Here is a 10,774-nt window from a genome sequence, read left to right as displayed (position 1 = left end):
AAGGCTAGATTTGTTCGTCATTACGAGGACTACATTTTACAAAAATTCCAAAGCTTTGTGTTTAAATCTCGATGAACACAGAGTGAGAGAAAAAAGCTTTTTTCGATGTTTTTTAATTTTTTTTCTACTAATAGATTGATTTTAATGTTCCATGTCTCATTTTGTAGATATTTCGAATACTTACATTTTTTATACCGATTTTTTTCATACAATCAATATCTTTCGTTTTATAAGCGAAATAGTTGTTTTTTGCAACTGTATTCGATTTATTATTATTATTATTCGATTTTTTTTCGCATACTTTTTTCACAAGTCTTGAGTCTTAAACATGTGCATTTCTTTTTTGATGACCTATGGAGACTTTTGTGAAGAGAAATGTTGGTTTAATTTTTTTCCGATAAAATTTTACTTCTATTGAACTATTCTTGCTACTCGAGTTTATGAAGGAGAGGTATATATAATGCGCATGAAAAATCATAAACAATTAAATATCTCGTAAAATTAAATATCTCGTAAACTGCATTTTAACATGATTTATATTATTCTGGATTAATGGGCACACTATTACTACAATTTATTAAAATTTATATGTTATTTAGAATGCTCCTTATTGATGTTTAGAGCCGAAATTGCCGAGAAAGCATTTTCGGTCGCTTGAAACAAGTTATTATTGTGAGAAGGAGCTCGCTGTCTCGTTCACTTTCGATGCGTCGCTGATGAGCATACGGACATGAGCTCATGCTTAAGTATGGCTACCGTTTCGCCAGACCACCATCTAATTCTGTCGCCACCGTCAACGCAGAGTTCTTGACCGAGTGGTCAGAAGTTTTAAATTGCAATGGTTTTATTACATAAAAAAATAAATATATTTGAATTCTTTAAAAAACCAATTACGTATAATAAAATTAATAACTTTGAAATTATTACAACATAAATATAAATACTTTAAATTTTGGAAATAAAAATTGTTATTATATATTTTAATCGAAAATACTACTCTGTTGAATCATATTTCTTAATAAATCACATTTTTCTTTTTCAATGGACATTTTTTCTCGATATAGATCTATCTTTTGTTGAATTTCAATTCTTCTAACATGATTTTCTTCTTTTTCAAATTTAGCTTTTCTCTTTTTAATTCAAATTCTTCTATTTTCGTTTCATTCATTTATATTAATTTTCATCATAACTTCTTTTATCTTCATTTTTGTTGTAACATTTGCAAATGTTCTAACTACTGTCTTTCTAATTCTAACTTTGTACAAGTACTACTGTAGAACCTATTCCTCGTACACTATGTTTTTTTACTGCATTAATTTTAATGTTATTCTATACTATTTGATTTTTTTTCTACATTAACATCCTCTGAGCCTGTTTCATATACGTTATGTCTTTTTACTTCGTTTATTTTTATATTGTTTTGAATATTATTTAATTCTTTTTCTAATTCTTTTCATTTTTTAAATTGTTTGTAATATTATTTTTCAGATTGATTTGAAGAAGTTGTTTTTAATAATGGCAAATGAAAGAATTTTCCTTACAAGCATTATCACTTTTATCGTCTAGAATTTCTTGTATTCATTCTTCAAATTCATCAAGAGCTTTCGGTGCACTTCCGCTTGTTTTCATACGTTTTTATATGTTCATATAGATTATCTTTAAGATCGCTTATAATACAAATTATTAAGTTGTTACGCAGAATATTACAGTTTCATAGAATCGTGATGAGCTCATCATGTCTGCCGGAAAAAAACGTTCAAAAACGCTTGCAAATCGCAATATTATCATTCTGTTCACGCACTCTTTCTCTTAAAGTAAATAATAGAACAACACGGATATAACTAAACGGATATAACTAAATTCTGAACATTGTGAAATTAAAGTCCTAGATCTCTAAAAAAAAGACCTAACTAGATCAAATTCGATTTAAATTACATATTCTAACAAGAAATATAACGCTTCTTACTCTCTTGCAATGTGTTTTTAAAAATAAATTTTTTCTATAATTCGATCATGCGTAACTGCGCTAAAACTCATCCAAACTTACTCGAGCAAAGTCAATCGAAGTCGACTTGTCATCGATAAAGAGCGACATAAATATAATGGAAAGCAAAAATAGTACTAGGAGTCAACTTGTGTCATTAAATAGAAAGCCATTGGCTGCGTTCAGCAGAGAAAATTAATCAGTTAGCTTTTAGTGATTCTTTAATATGATTGGTTCTTGTTTTTAGTTCTTCGCTAAATCTAAGTATAGAAACCAATCGTATTAAAGAATCACTAAGCGCTAACTGATTAGTTTTTTCTGCTGAACGTAGCCAATTTACATATGTATATCACGAGATGCGTTTAGAGAGACGCTATTAGTGTTATTTATATTATTTATATTATTCTATCTTTGTTTTACATCTGATAAATAGTGGAGATATAATAGAATAACTCAAATAGCGTTAATAGCGTCTCTCCATACGTACTTACGGTGTCATGTATATCATCGCGACGATAATCGCTTCTTAGCAAAAAAAAGTTATACTCATTATGTATAGATTTTCTCGGCAGTTGTATCAAGCATTCATATTATCGAATTGTTCTCGCAGAAATCGATGAGTTGTCGATTGAATCGACAATTTTTGAAAATTACGTTTAATCCGAGTACAGGCAATCGTACGTATGTAACTTTTATTTCTGTGATAAAAATGAGAGATTCAGAAAAATTACAATACTGATTTGTATAAAGAACTCCTCACTAATGGAAAAAAAGGTCAAATCGATTGGAAGTGTGATATTTTATAGATTCCCTGGTTTAAAAAAAAATATGTAATTTTTAATTGTGTAAATTAAAAAAGAAATACTTCCAAAAAGGAAAATGAAGTAGTATATTCCGAAAGGAATTTATCTACTGTATTTTTGTGTGCTGATTACAAATATCAAATGGAAATTGCCGACAAGGCCATTTTTACGGTTAAATATAAACTTTTATATTTTATGTGATCACAAGTAGAGTTGTTAGATTTTGATTCGTGCCCCTCTACAAAGGGGCGCACGATATTCTATGCAAAAAACATGAAAAAATATGAAAAAAATTGTTTTTTAAATATTTGACGTTGAAAATGATTTTGTCGATAATTTTCATGATCATATTCATAATTAGGGCATCAAAATACAGTAGTATACCAATCGATAAGAAAATCGGGGAATTCACCTTTTCGGAAAGTATACCCAAAAGTAAATAGTTTAATAATAAATAAATAGTATTGTAGATAAAAATATTTTTCAGTTTTATTGGATTAAACATAGTAATTTTTTCAAATGTGCTACAATAAAAATTGGCTATTTTGTAATTGGTTTTGCTTAATTTGATTAAGATATTCCCAAATCTAAAATATCCCAGCCAATTTGTCCAAAACCATTACATTTTCAATATTATTAATGCAGAATCTTTTTTCAGAATTTTCTTTTTTCTTTTTTCTTTTGTGTTATTTGTAATTTTTTCCTGTTGTTTTATTTGTTTATTTATTACTTTGTTGAAAGTGATTACTGAAATTCATTAATGAAATAGAACAGTTTTATGTTAAATATTTGAAATATATCTCATCAATGTGTTTGCAACCTTTCTTTTCAGTGACACGGATCTTATATGCTTTGATTATACCTTATCAAGAAAAGAATATTGAAACTCTGTGCGAAAATGGAATGGCTACAGCAGCTGCAAAGCTTGCAGTGACTATAGAGCCATCAATAAAAGAAGAATTTATAATTTATTATTTAGAGAATTTATTATAACTTATTCCGAGAATTAGAGAAGAAGGAGCCAGATTTTCTGTTCTTTGATGTTAGAGTTCAGTACCAAAGTTAGTACCACTAGTTCAGTACCAAATACCAAAATTCATTAATATAAAAAAAATTCTTTCCAAAAATTCTTCATGTAAAAATAATCCTGACGTTTTTTGTGTTATTTGCGAAAAATTTGTTACTACACAAAACAGAAAATCTTTGTTTTTTTTATTTCTAAAAAAAATCTTTGTTTTTTTATCTTTATTTTTTCTCCCTTTGTTTTTTTTATTTCTTACTCTTTGTTTAACTTGTCAAAATACATATAAATGATACACATTTTAATGTCATATTTATTTTTACTCTTTTCACAATCTTATTTCACAGTCTTAATTCTTACACATTTTTCATCATTTTTTACGATTAATTAAAAAATTGGAGGTGATGGAAACGGCTTACGAATTTGAAATTAGCGACCCAAAATCTATAAGAAACATCTTTTGCTTTGAGGTGCTCTTCAAAAATTTTTTTGTGGTCCTGTGTTATCATAAGAATATATAAATAATTATACATTTGTTTCAGAGAATGTTGATGAACTCATAATCCATACGGGAGAACTTCAAAAAAAATATGGGATACCTAAATCAAATAAACATTCAAAAATGATATTTAATTCCTCCTCCTTTAAAAGAGTTGAGAATGTTAAAAACGATGAATAAAAAAGGTACAGTATGACAATATCTTTTAAAATTATTAGTAGAGATTTATTATAATAGATTCTTGTGGAAAAATGTTGCTGAAATTATTCCACGTTTTGGAACATTTTTCAACAAAATTTTAGCATTTCAAAAAAATTTCGGCGACTTTTAGCTGAAAAATTCGATTTCTAGTCGAAAAATTCATTTTCGATAAAATTTCAGAAAATTTTCAGACAAATTTTCAGACAAATTTAAATAAGAATTTCAGAAAAATTTCAGAAAATTTCAGAGAAATTTAGGTTGGATTTCAAGGATTTTTCAGTATGTTAGCTGAAAAATTCACTTTCAGTGAAGTTTCAGCAAATTTTCAGTAATTTCACTGAAATGTTCCAAAACATGGAAAAATTAATTTAAAACAGCGAAACTTTTTTACCAGGGGAGTTCTATATTCTGTTTTGTAAATTATATTGCTATGGGGGAAGTATCAGGGAGTGAAAGGAGAAATGAGACTTGGAGAGAGACAAGCTTCTATAATCAAATATGATCAACTATTGAAAGATTAAGAGAACTCTGATGTTTTGATCGTTGATGTTAGAAAGCCTGAAGAATTAACTGAAACTGGTTAATGATACCAGAAGTCAGATTAATACCAGAAAGCATTAATATATGTATGTAGGAATTTTTCGTTGTATGTCTAAATGTTGAAACTTTACTTATTAATTTCTCAAATGTCATACATGATGTGATATAAATATCATATGAATAATATATAACAATAAATAATTAAATGTACATTTGTTTCAGCGAGTGATGTTGTTGAAAAATTCAAAAAACTTTCAGAAGAGGATTTTAAAAAACACAATAAACTCAAGCCGACTAAAGACACAAAAATCATATTTAGTTGTCGCGCTGGCAGATACGAGAATACGAATGTGTTCAAAAACGGACGGGATACAAATAGTACGACAATATCTTTCAGAATCACTAGGAATTTATAATAGAGCTCTATATTGTTTTGCAGGATATTTAATTTTGAAGGAGGAAGTTGAAAATGAAAAGAAGAAGAAAAGAAGGAAAAAGAAGAAAAGGAAAAAGAAAAGAAGGAAAAAAAAGAACGATAATGGAACATAAAAAGGAAATTAGAATATTTTCATTATTGCACTGATTATTGCTTTTTTAAACACACACACACACACACACACACACACACACGCGCGCGCGCGCGCGTATATATATACGTATATATATATATATATACATAGGATAAATTAGAGTTGTTGAACCAACTTTCTACCTTATGAGAAAATTATCGATTTCCTAATTGAATTATAACGTGTGCAGTCAATTATTTTTTCATAGGGTGAAAAACTGGTTCAACATCTCTAATTCACCTCATATGTACATATAGAGCATTTTTAGATACTCTATTGTTGCAACTACAATAATAAAAGATAAAGTTTTATTTTAAATTTTATTAGAAATTTTTTTTCGATTGCTATTGACAAAACTGTTCCACGAAAAATTGATAAAACAAATAATTATTCAAATATGTATAGACTGATATTTTTATATACGTCATCTTCTTACAATTTACAAAAGCTTAGAATACAATAAAATAACAAAAATAACAAAAAAAAGAGCATAAAATCACAACACAAGTTATTTTTTGTGACATATGTCATGTGTTTAATATGTCATCAATCAAGTTTATAAATGATTTAAATATTTCGGCCATTTTCAGTAAACTTATAAATCTTAATAGAAACGCAGAATTTACATAATTTTATATTCAATTTCAACGGTCCTAACTATAATTATAATCTTTCTTTCTTCTTGTACATTAAACAGTGGTTGCTAAGCCAATTAACATATTGCACATTATGTAGAACACGAATTGCCAGATTCTAATTTAAAATAAATATAATATCGTTAATATCTTCTAGTTAATTTAATAAAGATTTATAATTCGTTACCTGTTTTACAGACCAATTGATGAATCTTTGTATTGTCTTAAGCAATTTCTTTACACAAATAGAAACTCGTCGTGACATTATGCATTATTTGTCTATTTATTTATCCATACATTAATGTATGTTCACTATTTATATGTGTGTCAAAAGTTTAGATTATTCTAGAATTATTTTTAAGTGTAAGAGAGATCTTTCTTTAAAAAAGGTAAATAAACATTAGGCAATCCTTCAGTGTTACTTTATTTATACTTATTTATATTACTTATTTGGTTTTTTATATATCATCTCAGAAATTCTTCTTTTAAATAATTGTGACTGTGATTGTTCTGTGTCTAAAATTTTAACATTACCCCAATCCAATTCATGCTTCTCATTAACTTGGTGGCATATTGACATATCGACAGTGGATTTTCTTATGTTCTTTTATTCGTGTTTTTAATTTTCTTTTTGTTTGGCCGTAAGAAAATTCATAATCCAAGCAATTTATCTTATAAACCATATCCTCTTTACACAGGCGATCTTTTCTTGTTTTTATAAATCTATTAAGTTTATTAATAGGTTTATAAACAATATTGAAGCTATGACTGTGTGATAATTTATTAAATTTTTCCGAAACTTTACTTAAATATTGTATTACAAAAAACTTCTTCATTAAATTAGAATTAGAATCGTTTTGCTTGTTATTGCAATCACTATTATTGTATAAATTAGTTCTATTTTTTAAAGTTTTTATTCTATTTTCGATTATTGAAAAAATGAATTCAAGAGGGTAACCATTAATTAATAAAGTGTGAATTAACTAAGTTTGAAATATTTTTTTCATGGAATTTAGGATGGGATAAAAACAGTATTCTGTCTAACTAACCCAATGATTACATTCTTTTTGCACTATTGGATGATTAGAATAATAATTAAAATATCTCCCTGGAATTAGTTGGTTTTTTATATATGTCAAAAATAATTTTTCCTTCTTTTCATCAGTTTTATGTAAAAAATTTATGCCATTTTCGTCGTCATAATCTACTATGAATTTTATCCTATCATGATATGAATTAAACAATTCCAGAATATCCTCCACTTTATGCACAGACAATACATCATATATCAATAATGTCATCAACATAACGGAAATAGAAGGGCGCAACTATTATTAGTCATAAGAATTTCCTGTTCTAAATTTTGTAAAATAATGTTCGTTAATATGGGGGAAAGTGGAGAACCTATTGGCATGCCAAAAATCTGTTAAAAATTTTATTATCAAATTTAAAAAATGTGGAATTAATTATGATAGTAATTACTTTCAAAAACTCATGGATAAGTATCGACTTATTTTCAATTCCATCTTCATTCATACTTTTTATTACGCTTCCAGCGTCCAAAATCTAAAAGTGCTAATGTCTGAGATTACGGACGAATAAAAAATAATAATTCATTAAGATCGTGTATCCGGAAGGGCACCGAATAATTGCGAATGCTCGCGGGATTCTCGTATTTGCACTCGAAAATTTCCTACACTTAGCTATGCTATGCTACACTTACCATTTGTTTTCTTCTTAGCAACGGTTGTTGATAATAGAAGTTGTATAATATTCGTATAGTATTCTGGATATTATATATTATCACTATGCCTAAGAAATTTGAGATTTTATCGCATAATATTAGCATAATTACTGATGTGATTTGTGATCAAATGTTAGACATTTCTGATGTCAATTTTTATTGACGAAGAAGCGATGGATCGTTGTACCATATATTGTACCATATATATTGTATCATATTATATAGGTACAACTTTGCTTCCGCCGTTTTCCTATGGCTTTAGCGGTAAGTGATGGTCGAAATAAATAGATCATAGACGTCATACAATAAACTTGGGCATCTGTTAACATAACCCCATAGAAACATTAGTCGATTTGTGTCTGCATCATAAAGTTATTCTCGATTGAAAATGTCAGTTTACGAGCCAAATTCTCGTCTTTTGCGGGAGGTTTTAATTTTTTGCTTCAATATGAAGAAATCTGCGGCTGAGGCTCATCGAATGCTCTCAAATATTTATGGTGAGGCCGCTATTATATAGTGAAAGAACGTGTCGTGAGTGGTTTCAACGCTTCAAGAACGGTGATTTTGACGTCGAAGACCGGCATAGCGGTGGAAGAGAGAAGGTTTTCGAAGATGCAGAATTGGAGGCATTACTTGAGCAAGACTCGTGTCAAAATCAAGAAGAATTGGCACGATCATTGGGAGTGACTCAACAAGCCATTTCAAAACGCCTCAAAGCCATGGGAATGATTCAGAAGCAAGGAAATTGGGTGCCATACGAATTGAAGCCGAGAGATGTTGAACGGCGTTTGTTTGCTTGTGAACAGCTGCTTGAAAGGCAAAGACAGAAGGGATTTCTGCATCGCATTGTGACTGGGGACGAAAAATGGGTTCATTATGATAATCCCAAGCGCAGAAAATCATGGGGAGTTCCCGGCCATGCTTCCACATCGACGGCCAAACCGAATATTCATGGCTCCAAGGTCATACTTTGTATTTGGTGGGATCAGCTCGGCGTAGTATTATGAACTGTTAAAACCGACTGAAACAATCAGGCGATCGGTATCGAACGCAAATGATGCGAGATTTTGAGTCGAGCATTGAAAGACAAACGGCCGCAATACAACGAGAGACACGATAAAGTGATTTTGCAGCAACATGACAATGCTCGACCCCAAGTTGCGAAAGTGATCAAGACATACTTGGAAACGTTGAAATGGGAAGTCCTACCTCACCCGCCGTATTCTCCAGACGTTGCTCCCTCTGACTATCACTTGTTTCGATTAATGGCACACGGCCTGGCTGACCAGCACTTCCGGTCTTATGAAGAAGTAAAAAATTGGATCGATTCGTGGATAGCCTCAAAAGATGACCAGTTTTTTCGACGTGGGATTCGTACGCTCCCCGAAAGATGGGAGAAAGTAGTGGCCAGCGATGAACAATCCTTTGAATCATAAATGTATAGCCAGTTTTTTACAATAAAGCCTCGAATTTCGGAAAAAAAACAGCGGAAGCAAAGTTGTACACCTAATATATATAATTACATTTCGTTTATACATATTTGTCATGCTTTTGCTTAATATTATTCATAATTGAAATTTTTTATGAATTAAATTCTTTAATGTCTTTCTATTTTTTTTACCCAGATTTTCAGAGACTGAAAACGAAAGTCGATAATAAGTCTCGATATGCACATCTGAAATAAGAATGTTCATGATTTGCAGGATTTAGTCCGTAATAGATTAAGGAAAGAAAATAAGAATATTTTTATGGTGTTTCCTTCGATATCCACAGATATAGTTTCCCGTAAGTACAATAGTAAATTTAATAATCTGTTTCAGATTTAAGAATATTTTCTTCAATTGCCATTATTTTTGTGGCATTGAGGTAAAGATGTCGAAATTTCATCCTGAATCGCACATCTTGTTTAAAAATTCAATTATTGTAAAACAATAGGCTTAATAATTTTGTATCGGTTTGATAAATTTAATTGGTTATTTTTAAATAAATATTGCCACAGAGATTAATTTTTTATTATAATTTCTTTCTTCGTTCAAGACTCTGATATTGTCCCAATCGAATTAATGATTGTGCTCAATTCTGTGTTCTATAATGACGGACTACGAAGTAGTATTCCTATATTAATATGATTTCGGTGCTCACCAATATGTGTTTTAAAAAATCTTTTAGTCTGCCCCACATAAGATGCATCGCAATTTTGACAATTAATTTTATATTATATTGTTACGTCAGAAATTTTTTTGTATTAAGGCAAACTACCAAAAAGACAAACTATCAAATTTCTCACGTAACAATGTAATATATAAAGTTAATTGTCAAAATACATATGGGGCAGTTTGCCATTATTCGGTTCCTTTCCGGGTACACGATTTCAACGAATTATTTTTTTTTTATTCGTCTGTAATCCCAGACATTACATCAACACTTTTAGATTTTGGTTCCGAATGCTGAGAGAAGCGTAGGAAATTTTCGAGCGAACGTCCAGGCGATTGTTGTGCAGACTTTCATTATTATTCGGAGAATTTCATGACCGTTATTACAACGTTATTATTTTGTTTCGTTAGTGATCAGATATCAGACATTACTTTCATATTTTTAGATTTTCCTACAAGACGCGGGGACCGCCATCTTTGTTGAAATGTCTGGACATATATTGGAAATTTTTGGACACATATATGAGTGATCTTCAATTGTTTGTTATTTTAGTATGTTCTTATCTTTAATTTTCACTCCACAATCGCTCCAAACTTCAACCACATGAAAATTTATGTGTATTTA

The sequence above is a fragment of the Atta colombica genome, unplaced genomic scaffold (assembly GCF_001594045.1).
Source record: "Atta colombica isolate Treedump-2 unplaced genomic scaffold, Acol1.0 scaffold30, whole genome shotgun sequence".
In the NCBI taxonomy this organism is placed as follows: domain Eukaryota; kingdom Metazoa; phylum Arthropoda; class Insecta; order Hymenoptera; family Formicidae; genus Atta; species Atta colombica.
This window is presented reverse-complemented; position numbering follows the sequence as displayed.